The sequence below is a fragment of the Micromys minutus genome, assembly GCF_963924665.1.
Source record: "Micromys minutus genome assembly, chromosome: 1".
Lineage (NCBI taxonomy): Eukaryota > Metazoa > Chordata > Mammalia > Rodentia > Muridae > Micromys > Micromys minutus.
Window position 1 is genome coordinate 19,210,418 of NC_137969.1, and position 10,351 is coordinate 19,220,768.

Consider the following 10,351-nt stretch of genomic DNA (forward strand, 5'->3'; position numbering starts at 1 on the left):
ACTTCCCAAAGGTTCCATAACCTCCCAAAATATTGAACTCATTTTGAAAGAATTAGGTGACGTCTTATTGGAAGAAGTGTGTCACTAAGGGTGGGCTTTAAGCTTTCAAAGCCCTATACTATTCCATGTAAGTTTTCTTTTACTTTACCACTGCTCGCATATCCATTGGTCCTAGTAGCCAAGATATGTAAGCAATCTAAATGTGCAGTATCTGACAGCGCTGATTACCTGCCTGATGCCATGCTTCTAGACAAGATGGTCATATTCGAACCCTCTGGATCTATAAGTCCACAAATTAAATGCTTTTTTATACGTTTACTTGGTCATGGTGTTTTGTCATAGCAATACAAAAGTAACCAAGATAATAGAGTCTTTATTCTCTTTTAAAAATAGCAATTATTCTGAATATGAGGTATCACTCATTATAATTTTAATGTGTGTTCCCTTGATAATTATTGGTGTCCAGACTTTTTCTCATACCTATTGTCAACTTGTATATCTTCTTTTGAGAAATGCTCAGATGCCTATTACTAATTTTTCATCAGATTCATTTTTATTACAGTTGAATTATTTGTTTTTAAGATATTATGGAATGTATTGCTTTCCAATATGTTCTTTCATTTCATAGGCTGTCATTTTATTCTACTGACTGTTGACTTCCTGACTTGGGAAGTGAACATAGACCCTAGAAATACTTCCAGATATTAAAAGTCAATTCATTTTTGACAAGTTGCCAAGAACACACAATATAGAAATGATGGATGCTTCAGGAAGTTCTTTTTTTTTTTAAAGAAAAAAATTGTTTATTCTGTCTAAGTAATTCAGAAGTGAACAGACTTTTAAAGCTTGGTTGTGACCATGTAAGTTACTGTCCTATGGATTGAAATTCTTAGAAGTACAATTATATTGCTTTGTAAAATGAGTAACTGTTTCACCTTTCTCTTAAGCCTGGCTTAAGGTGAACCTGCCTTCCTAGGAATCACGCTAACTTCCCAAGGGATACTTCTTTAGCTTAGCCATTAACTCTGCAGAACTGGAATATAAAACTTCAACCCAGGACAGATATTCTATCTTCTGGAGCAGAAAGAAATACACTTTATTTAATGGGAATTTACTTACTGTGCCATTATCCTTTTGAGTTTTGAGGTCATCCTAAGATCATTTAAGAGATAGGCTGAAATTTGAAAAAACATATTACCCATTTTTATCATAGAAATCTAGAGATCCCATTTCAAAGTTGTTAAAAAAAAACCTAATACTTCAAAAACTATCAGAAAAATAACCCCAGACCAGACAGCTTTCATGACTTCAGCAATGCTAATGATTCTTTTAGATAAAACTGCACAACCAAATATCAGACTGACCACTGATTATTTTACTCTCAACAAAACCTAAGGAGGTAGGTGTCTTTAATAATCCATATTTACAAATAAGAAGACAGAGATCCAAAGAGCCTAACATAGCTACAAAAGAACAATGAAATTATCTGACAGGAAAGACTCTAATTTTGTAAGGGGTAGCTAATCTTGAGACCTAGGTTGCTAAGTGTTTGATCCAGCTACAGTAGAAGGGTGTTAAATGTTTGTTATGATCAGAGTAGGAAAGGCTGTGATACATAAGGCACACATTGATATTTATCAGATAGGTATCAAATGGCTGCATCATCTGGTATGAGATCCAAGCTTCCTGGTTAAAACACTTGCTTGGAAAGGGGCTACATTCCTATGTGCAGAAATAATTTTCTACTCATATCATTCAATGTCTATGGGACTGAACCCACATTTGTGGAAGCGAATTTAATGACCTGAAAATTGTTGTTTTCTAAAACATACTGATTGGCCAAGGAGCATGTTATAAATACAGTTCTCAACAAGACAATTAAGGGAACAGCCCTGCAATTATGGCTACTGTAGAGAAAGGATGCATGTTCAAAAACATCATGGTAAAAATTCAAATGACAGCAGAGATCAGTGAAATAATAGAAGTTAATTTCTGTTTTCCTCAATCTGCATGAAAGAGGCATATAATTAAGTCAAATCACCTTCACCCACTCCCACACATGCCAAGCACGTGCATGGTTCTATACACACACACACACACACACACACACACACACACACACACACACGCACAAGCACACACACACCAACCTTCTTCTGTATAGACAAAATCTCTTACAGTAAAATAATATTGGCACAAAAATATTCAATTCCACAGGGAAAACTGCCACCATCTTTATTCCACACTCATCACTATGCTTCTGAGTTAACAAGCTTCTTCATTAGAAACCCAGTCAGGAAATTCAGATGGGAATCTAACTCTGAAAACATCCAGAGATGCTGAGCTTCCCTGGGCTCTCAGTTCTGCTCCATGCGATAGAAAGGATAATAGGAAAGGGGGCAGTGATTTGCTTTAACCTACCCTGCTACCCTTGCCTGACAGATGGCATCTTTCAAAACGAAACCCAGAAGAGCTACTGTAAATTAAAAGATAATATCCCCTTGTGGTAGAATTTTCGAGATGAGAATACTTGATCCAGGGAAAATTCCTGTGGTCCCTATATCTGCTCTTTTGAAAAATTAGCTTTACACATTCCTGACTCAAAACACTTGCAAAGATGCCACATCATGACCCTCAAGGGTTTTGAAAGGATAACAATTCCTTAAGCTTCTGTCTTTCTCAGTAACAGTATATGAGTGCACTGAACAATATTTCTTGAATGTAATGATAATGACATGTATGCTCAGGATCAAATTTTTTAATGCCCTGAGTACCTCCATTCTCTTTGTTTAGATATACTGTTTCTTAAAAAAGTTCCAGTCTTTATTCTTATATATCTGTTTAATATTTATTTATTATTAAGCTTATAATACAATTACATTTCTCTTTTCACCTTTCTTCCTCAAGCCCTCCATCCATATGCTTGTCCTCAATCTCGTTCAAATTCATGGCCACCTTTTTTAAATTTATTTTTATTTTTTTAGTTTTAAATAATTTAATTTTTTTCTTACAACTCCATTTTAAAAAGAGAGATACATGCACAGATTTTTAAATCATTTTGGCATAACAATATATGAATATATTTTTCTCAGTACTTAATTCTTTTAGAGGTTTGATAGCATGCACTGAAATCCCAAGAGTTACCATAAGTACATGTAGAACAGAACATAATGTGGAAACAGTCAGAGTTTCCCTGGTGTGTATAGATTAAACATAATGATCTTTGAATACCAAAAATTGCCACAAGCCTATATTCCTAGCTCTTAGATTATTAATGATTTAAGGTTCAGGTGTACCACACACTGAGAGGGGCTATACATTTATTTTTTTTTCTAAGAAGAACTGGAGTTTTCACTATTTGGTCTTTGGTTTCTTGAAATTCATATGACCTATGAGTTGTTTCTTGGGTATTCAGAGCTTTCAAGGGGCTAGTATTCAATTATCAGTGACTGCATATTGTGTCTGTTTTTTTGTGACTGGGATACCTCACTTGGGATGATATTGTCTAGATGCATCCATTTTTTTTAGGAATTTCATAAAGTCATTGTTTCTTTTTTTTTAATAAAAAAATTGTATTTACTTAGAAGCATTCAGAATGTCAACAAAACAGCCGCAATCTTTTTTTGCAATTACAGAGTGGTATTCAGTTAACAGAACAATTATCTTCTTATAAGCTGCATCAGAGACAACTGAAGATGAAGAAAAAAAAAAAAAAACAAAATAAAACCAAAAGAAAAAAAACGGAAAAAAAAGAAAAAGAAAAAACCAAACTACTGTCCCCATATATAACTAATTTGTGCTGTGCACCAACAAGAACCTGCTTTAAATTTCCATGCCAATTTACAACCCCCAGACTGTACCAGGCAAGTTTAGTGGCTATTGAAAATACCACCAGGACAGGGCTATCTAAAGACACATTCGGTAGTGTGTTAACTATACAAAAAAAAAGACACTGTACAGTTTAAAAACAAATCTTACACAGCCTTACATTTCAATTTTTTTCTTTAAAAGGAGAGAGTTGTGTACAGGGGGGTTAAATGCTTTATAGACAAGAAAAAAAACTGCGCTAGAACCAACTTATTCATCATCATCTTCTTCTTCATCTTCGTATTCCTCTTCTTCCTCCTCTTCCTCATCTTCTTAATCCTCCTCATCATCTTCTTTTTCTTGCTCTTTTCAGCCTTGACCACCCCCTTTTTCGCTGCATCAGGTTTTCCTTTAGCTCTGTAGGCAGCAATATCCTTTTCGTACTTCTCCTTCAGCTTGGCGGCCTTCTTCTCATAGGGCTGCTTGTCATCCGCGGCAGTGTTGTTCCACATCTCCCCTAGTTTCTTTGAGACATCACCAATGGATAAGCCAGGATGCTCACCTTTGATTTTTGGGCGGTACTCAGAACAGAACAAGAAGAAGGCCGAAGGAGGCCTCTTGGGTGCATTGGGGTCCTTGAACTTCTTTTTGGTCTCCCCTTTTGGGGGATGTAGGTTTTCATTTCTCTTTCATAACGAGCCTTGTCAGCCTTTTCCATATCTTCATATTTCCCCTTTTCTTTAGCAGACATGGTCCTCCACCTCTCTGAGCACTTCTTGGAGAACTCTGAGAAGTTGACAGAAGCATCCGGGCGCTTCTTCTTGTGCTCCTCCCGGCAGGTTTGCACAAAGAATGCATATGAGATAATCTTGCCTCTCGGCTTCTTAGGATCTCCTTTGCCCATGTTTAGTTGATTTTCCTCCGCGAGGCACAGAGTCGCCCAGTGCCCGTCCGGCTCTCGCTTGCCCCGGCGCTGTCTCTATGGAGCTCAATGTACTGCAATGACTGTGAGAGCGGGAGCCAGAGGCAGCCTCCTCACTCTCTGCTCTGTAACATCAAAGTCATTGTTTCTAATAGCTGATTAGTACTCCATTGTGTAAATATGCGACAATTTTTGTATCCATTCATCTACTGAAGAATATCTGGGTTCTTTTCAGCTTCTGACTATTATAAATAGGGCTGCTATGAACATTGTGGCGCATATGTGTCTCTAGGGTATATGCCCAGAAGTGGGATAGCTGGGTCTTCAGGTAGGACTATGTCCAATTTTCTGAGGAACTGCCAGACTGAATTCCAGAGTGGTTGTACCAGCTTACAACCCAAAAAACAGTGGAGGAGGGTTCCTCTTTCTCCTTATCCTGGCCAGCATCTGTCATCTGAGTTTTTGGTCTTAGCCATTTTGACTGGTGTAAGGTGAAATCTTAGAGATGTTTTGATTTGCATTTCCCTGATGACTAGGGATGTCAAACACTTGCTTATATGCTTCTCAGTCATTCGATATTCCTCAACTGATAATTTTTTGTATACCTCTGTACCCCATTTTTTAATAGGATTGTTTGATTCTCTGGCATCTAACTTCTTGAGTTCTTTGTATATATTAGATATTAGACCTCTATCAGATGTGGGGTTGGTAAAGATCTTTTCTCATTTTCTCAAAATATGCCATTTTGTTTTCTTGACAGTGCCCTTAACCTTAGAGAAACTTTGCAATCTCATTAAGTCCCATTTATTGATCTTTGATCTTAGAGAATAATCCACTGGTGTTCTGTTCAGGAAAATTTCCCCTGTGCCTATGTGTTCTAAGGTTTTCCATACTTTATCTTCTAATAGTTTCAGTGCAGCTTGTTTAATGTGTAGATCCTTGATCCACTTGCACTCGAGCTTTATACAAGGAGATAAGAAAGAGTTTATTTTCATTCTTCTGCATGCTGAGTGCCAGTTGGACCAACACCATTTGTTGAAGAGGCTGTCCTTTTTCCATTTACAGCTCCTTTGTAAAAATCAAGTGACCATAGGTGTGAGAGTTCATTACTGGATCTTCTATTTTGTTCGAATGATCAACCTGCCTATCTCTGTATCAGTACCATGTGGTTTTTAACACAACTGCCTTGTAATATACCTTGAGGTCAGGGATGGTGATTCCCGCAGATTTTTTTTTTTTTTTTTTTTTTTTTTTTTTTTTGAGGATGGATTTCGCTATCCTAGGTTATTTGTTTTTTCAGATGAATTTGCAAATTGCTCTTTCCAACTTTATGAAAAATGGAGTTGGAGTTTTGATGGGGATTGCATTGAATCTATAGATTGCTTTTCTTAAGATGGCCATCTTTATAATGTTGATCTTTCCAATCCATGAGCATGGGAGATCTTTCCATCTTCTGAGATCTTCTTCAATTTCTTTCTTCAGAGACTTGAAGTTTTGTCATACAGGTCCTTCACTTACTTAACTAAAGTCACACCAAGGTATATCATATGGTTTGTGACTATTGTGAAGGGTATCTTTTCCCTAATTTCTTTCTCAGCATGTTTGTCCTTTGAGAAGAGAAAGGCAACTGATTTGTTTGAGTTAATTCTATATCCACCCACTTTGCTGAAGTTGTTCGTCAGCTGTAAAAGTTCTGTGGTAGAATTTTTGGAGACACTTAAGTATACTATTATGCCATATACAAATAGTGATTTTTTACTTATTCTTTACCAAATTATATTCCTTTGATTTCCTTTTGCTAATTTCTCTGGCCAGGACTTCCAGTACTATGTAGACTAGGTTGGGAAAGAGTGGGCAGCCTTGTATAGTCCCTGATTTTAGTGGGGTTGCCTAAATTTTCTCCCCCTTTTCTCCTCATTTAGTTTGATGCTGGCTACTGGTTTGCTGTATATTGCTTTTATTATGTTTAGGCATAGGCCTTGGATTCCTGCTCTTTCAAAGACTTTTAGCATGAATGGATGGTGAATTTTGTCAAATGTTTTCTCAGCATCTAGTGAGATGAACATGTGGTTTTTTTTCTTTGTTTTTGTTTTTATGGTAGCTTACATTGATAGATTTCTGTATATTAAACAATCCCAGCATCATTTCAATGAAGTCTACTTGGTCATGGTGAGTGATCGCTTTGATGTGTCTTGGATTCAGTTTCTAAGAATTTTGTTGACTATTTTTGCATCAGTGTTCATAAGGGAGATTGTTCTGAAGTTAACTTTCCTTGTAGAGTCTTTATAAGGTTTAGGAATGAGGGTTATTGTGGCTTCCAAGAATGAGTTGGTTAGTGTTCCATCTGACTCTATTTTGTGGCATAGTTTGGAGAATATCGGTATTAGGTTGTCAATAAATGTCTGATAGAATTCTGCACTGAACCCATCTGGCTCTGGGCTTTTTTTAATTGGGAGGCTTTTGATGACTGCTTCTATTTCTTTAGGTGTTATGAGATTATTTAGATGGTTTACCTGGTCCTGGTTTAACTTTAGTATCTGGCATCAGTCTAGGAATTCATCCATTTCCTCCAGATTTTCCAGTTTTGTTGAGTATAGGCTTTTGTAGTGGGATCTGATGATTTCTTGAATTTACTCAATTTCATTTATTATGTCTCCACCTTCATTTCTAGTTTTGTTTATTTGGATACTCTCTCTTTGCCCTCTAAGTTAGTCTGGCTAAGGGTTTATCAATCTTGTTTATTTTCTCAAAGAACCAGCTCTTGGTTTTGTTGATTCTTTGAATGGTTCTTTTTGTTTCTATTTGGTTTTGTTCTGAGTTTGATTCTTTTTTGCCATCTACTCCTCTAGGGTTATCTGCTTCTTTTTGTTCTAGAGCTTTCAACTGTGCTGTGAAGTTTATAGTGTATGCTCTCTCCAGTTTTTTTTTTTTTTTTTTTTTTTTTTTTTTTTTTTTTTTTTGAGGCAGTTGGAGCTATGAGGATTTTTTTTTTTTTTTTTTTTTTTTAGTACTACTTTCATTGTGTCCCATAGGTTTGGGTAGGTTGTGCTTTCATTTTCATTAAATTCTAGAAAATCTTTAATTCTTTTTTTATTTCTTCTTTGACCATGTTATTGTTGAGTAGAGCATTGTTCAGCTTCTATGTGTATATGGGCTTTTTGTTGTTTTTGTTGTTATTAAAGACCAGCCTTAGTCCATGGTGATCTGATAGGATGCATGGGAGTATTTCAATCTTCTTGTATCTATTGAGGCTTGTTTTGTGACCAACAGTTTTGAAAAAGTTTCCTTGAGGTGCAAAGAAGGTGCATTCTTTTGTTTTAGGATGAAATGTTCTGTTGATGCCTATTAATACTAATTGGTTCATAACCTCTGCTATTTTCACTGCATCTTCTTTCAGTTTCTGTTTCCATGATCTGGCCATTGATGAGAGTGGGCTGTTGAAGTCTCCCACTATTATTGTGTGTGGTGCAATGTATGTTTTTAGCTTCAGTAGGGTTTTTTTTATGAATATGTGTGCTCTTGTATTTGGAGCTTATATGTTAAGGATTGAGAATTCCTCCTGATAAATTTTTCTTGTAATGTGTAAAAAGTGTCTTTGCTTATCTTTTTTGATAACTTTTGGTTGAAAATCTACTTTACTTGATATTAGAATGGCTACTCCAGCTTGTTTCTTAGGGCCGTTTTCTTGGAAGATTTTTCACGTACTCTGCCCAGCTCTCTCCACGCTCTGGTCACTCACAAAGCAACCTCACCTGGCCTGTGTTCCCAATTCTCTACTGTTCCAGGTGGCAAAGGGCTTAGTGTTTGGTCAGCACACATGGGCTTTCCGGGTGGATCCAGAGTACCTATGTCAGAGTTACCACCCTACTATGGGCTGCAGGGGTTCCTTTTCTGAGTGCTCAGTCCAGCCCTCTTTGTGCTCTGGTCACTCACAGCACAATATCACCAGTCCTGTGTCCCCTGACCTCTGCTATACCCAGTAGCCAAGGGCCTGGGCGTTTTGTCCACACACACAGGCTTTCTGGGCAGATCCCGAGTCCCTCTGCCACAGCTCCGACCCCTCTGTGAGTCGCAGGGACACGTTTTCTGTGTACTCTGCCTAGCCCTCTCTGTGCTTTGGTTACTCACAGCGCAATATCACCAGGCCCGTGTCCCTGGATCTCCGCTGTTCCAGGTGGCAAAGGGCATGAGCATTTGGTCTGAGTACCCATCTTTTTTTTTTAATTAAATCTTGTGGTACACTGTTATTTATTTGCAGATATATTCCTAAAAATAACCTGATCAGTTTATGTAATGTTACTTGTATACAGGTTTTGATATTTGACCATTTGCTATTGGATAACCAGTTGGTGTGCTCTTCCATGAAGAAGACTCTTTCTTCTACTCTTCAGAATTTCCTAGTTGTCTGTCATTCTTTATGTGGGGCTGAGGCCTTGTGGGATTTCCTGTATACTTTGACATGTCTAATGTTATGTTCCCTAGTTCAGCTTCTGTGTAGTTCAGTCATGCTGGTTATATTTCATGGCAGTAGCTTCTGACATTACTAGGAGACAGTTATCATAGCAAACTCCCTATTCCTCTGGTTCTTGCGATCTTCCTTGGGTTGCTGGCTTCATTTCCAGTCACAGACATGGTTTCTCATTTCTTAAATGGTTCTCAAGTTTAGTTACAGCTATTGGAGACCACCAAGGTATGTGTGCTCCTTAGTGAACCCTTAGGGTTATAATGGCATTGTGCTTCACAGGTTTTACATCTAGGTAATAACGTAGCTTGGCTGCATGGGGTCTTTTAGTACCACTAAAGCTAGTCATCAGGGAGGACTCAGTCATCAGCTCAGTTCTAGCTCAGAGGTTTCTGAACCCTGTGTCAGAAATTCATGGGATCTTCAGCAATAAGGACTTACCTCCCACCTCTGGGACAGGGGTAACTGAAGGCAAGAGTAATAAGCTGTATGTTTTGCAAGTCCCTTGAACAGCTCTGACCAACAACTCAAAAAGGGGGTTCTCATGTCTGGTATTATAGTTTTTATTAGGTGGCCTTTAGCTCTTGGAGGGAGCATGGTCTTACTGCAGTATCCCCCGCTGCTTTGAGCAAGCATGCTAATAGCTACGTATGGCTATGACATTCTATTCCCCTGCCATGCACTGACTGACTGTCCTCCAAAAGATTGAGTGAAAACACCAGAAGTTGAACCTTATGCAAAAGGCTTTGAGGCTAGAGATGTTGTCATATATGTCCATGTTTCCATTCCAAAACCCCCTCCCACCCTTTGGTTATGGGATTCAGAGCGTTCTAGTCCAGAAAATAAACACCCCACCTACAGACCCAAGAAGATATGAATCCCTCAATGAGAGCACTAGGGATTTTTTTTCTAATCCTCAATTTCCTTATCACTCACATGTTCTAAGCAAACTTCTATATTTGCATTTATAATGGTAGTACTAGGACCCCAAACGAATTTTAGTTTTATAGATTTTTTTTGACTGATGGGATTTTGTTTTTTAAACTTTATATAGATTCCTTGTGAATTTCAGATCGTGGACCCCAATCCCACTCATCTCCCACTCCCTCCATATCTGCCCTTTGCCTTTGCAACCTCTCCCCACTCCCCCCCTAAAAAAC

The 10,351-nt window shown here is 37.8% G+C and overlaps 1 pseudogene across 1 annotated transcript; it reads right to left on the reverse strand.

The window, feature by feature from the left end:
• Window positions 1-4,077: 4,077 nt before the first annotated feature.
• Window positions 4,078-4,711, reverse strand: LOC308426292 (high mobility group protein B1-like; annotated as a pseudogene). The gene has a single exon. The product of its transcript is annotated as a high mobility group protein B1-like (transcript).
• Between the last annotated feature and the right edge of the window lie 5,640 nt (window positions 4,712-10,351).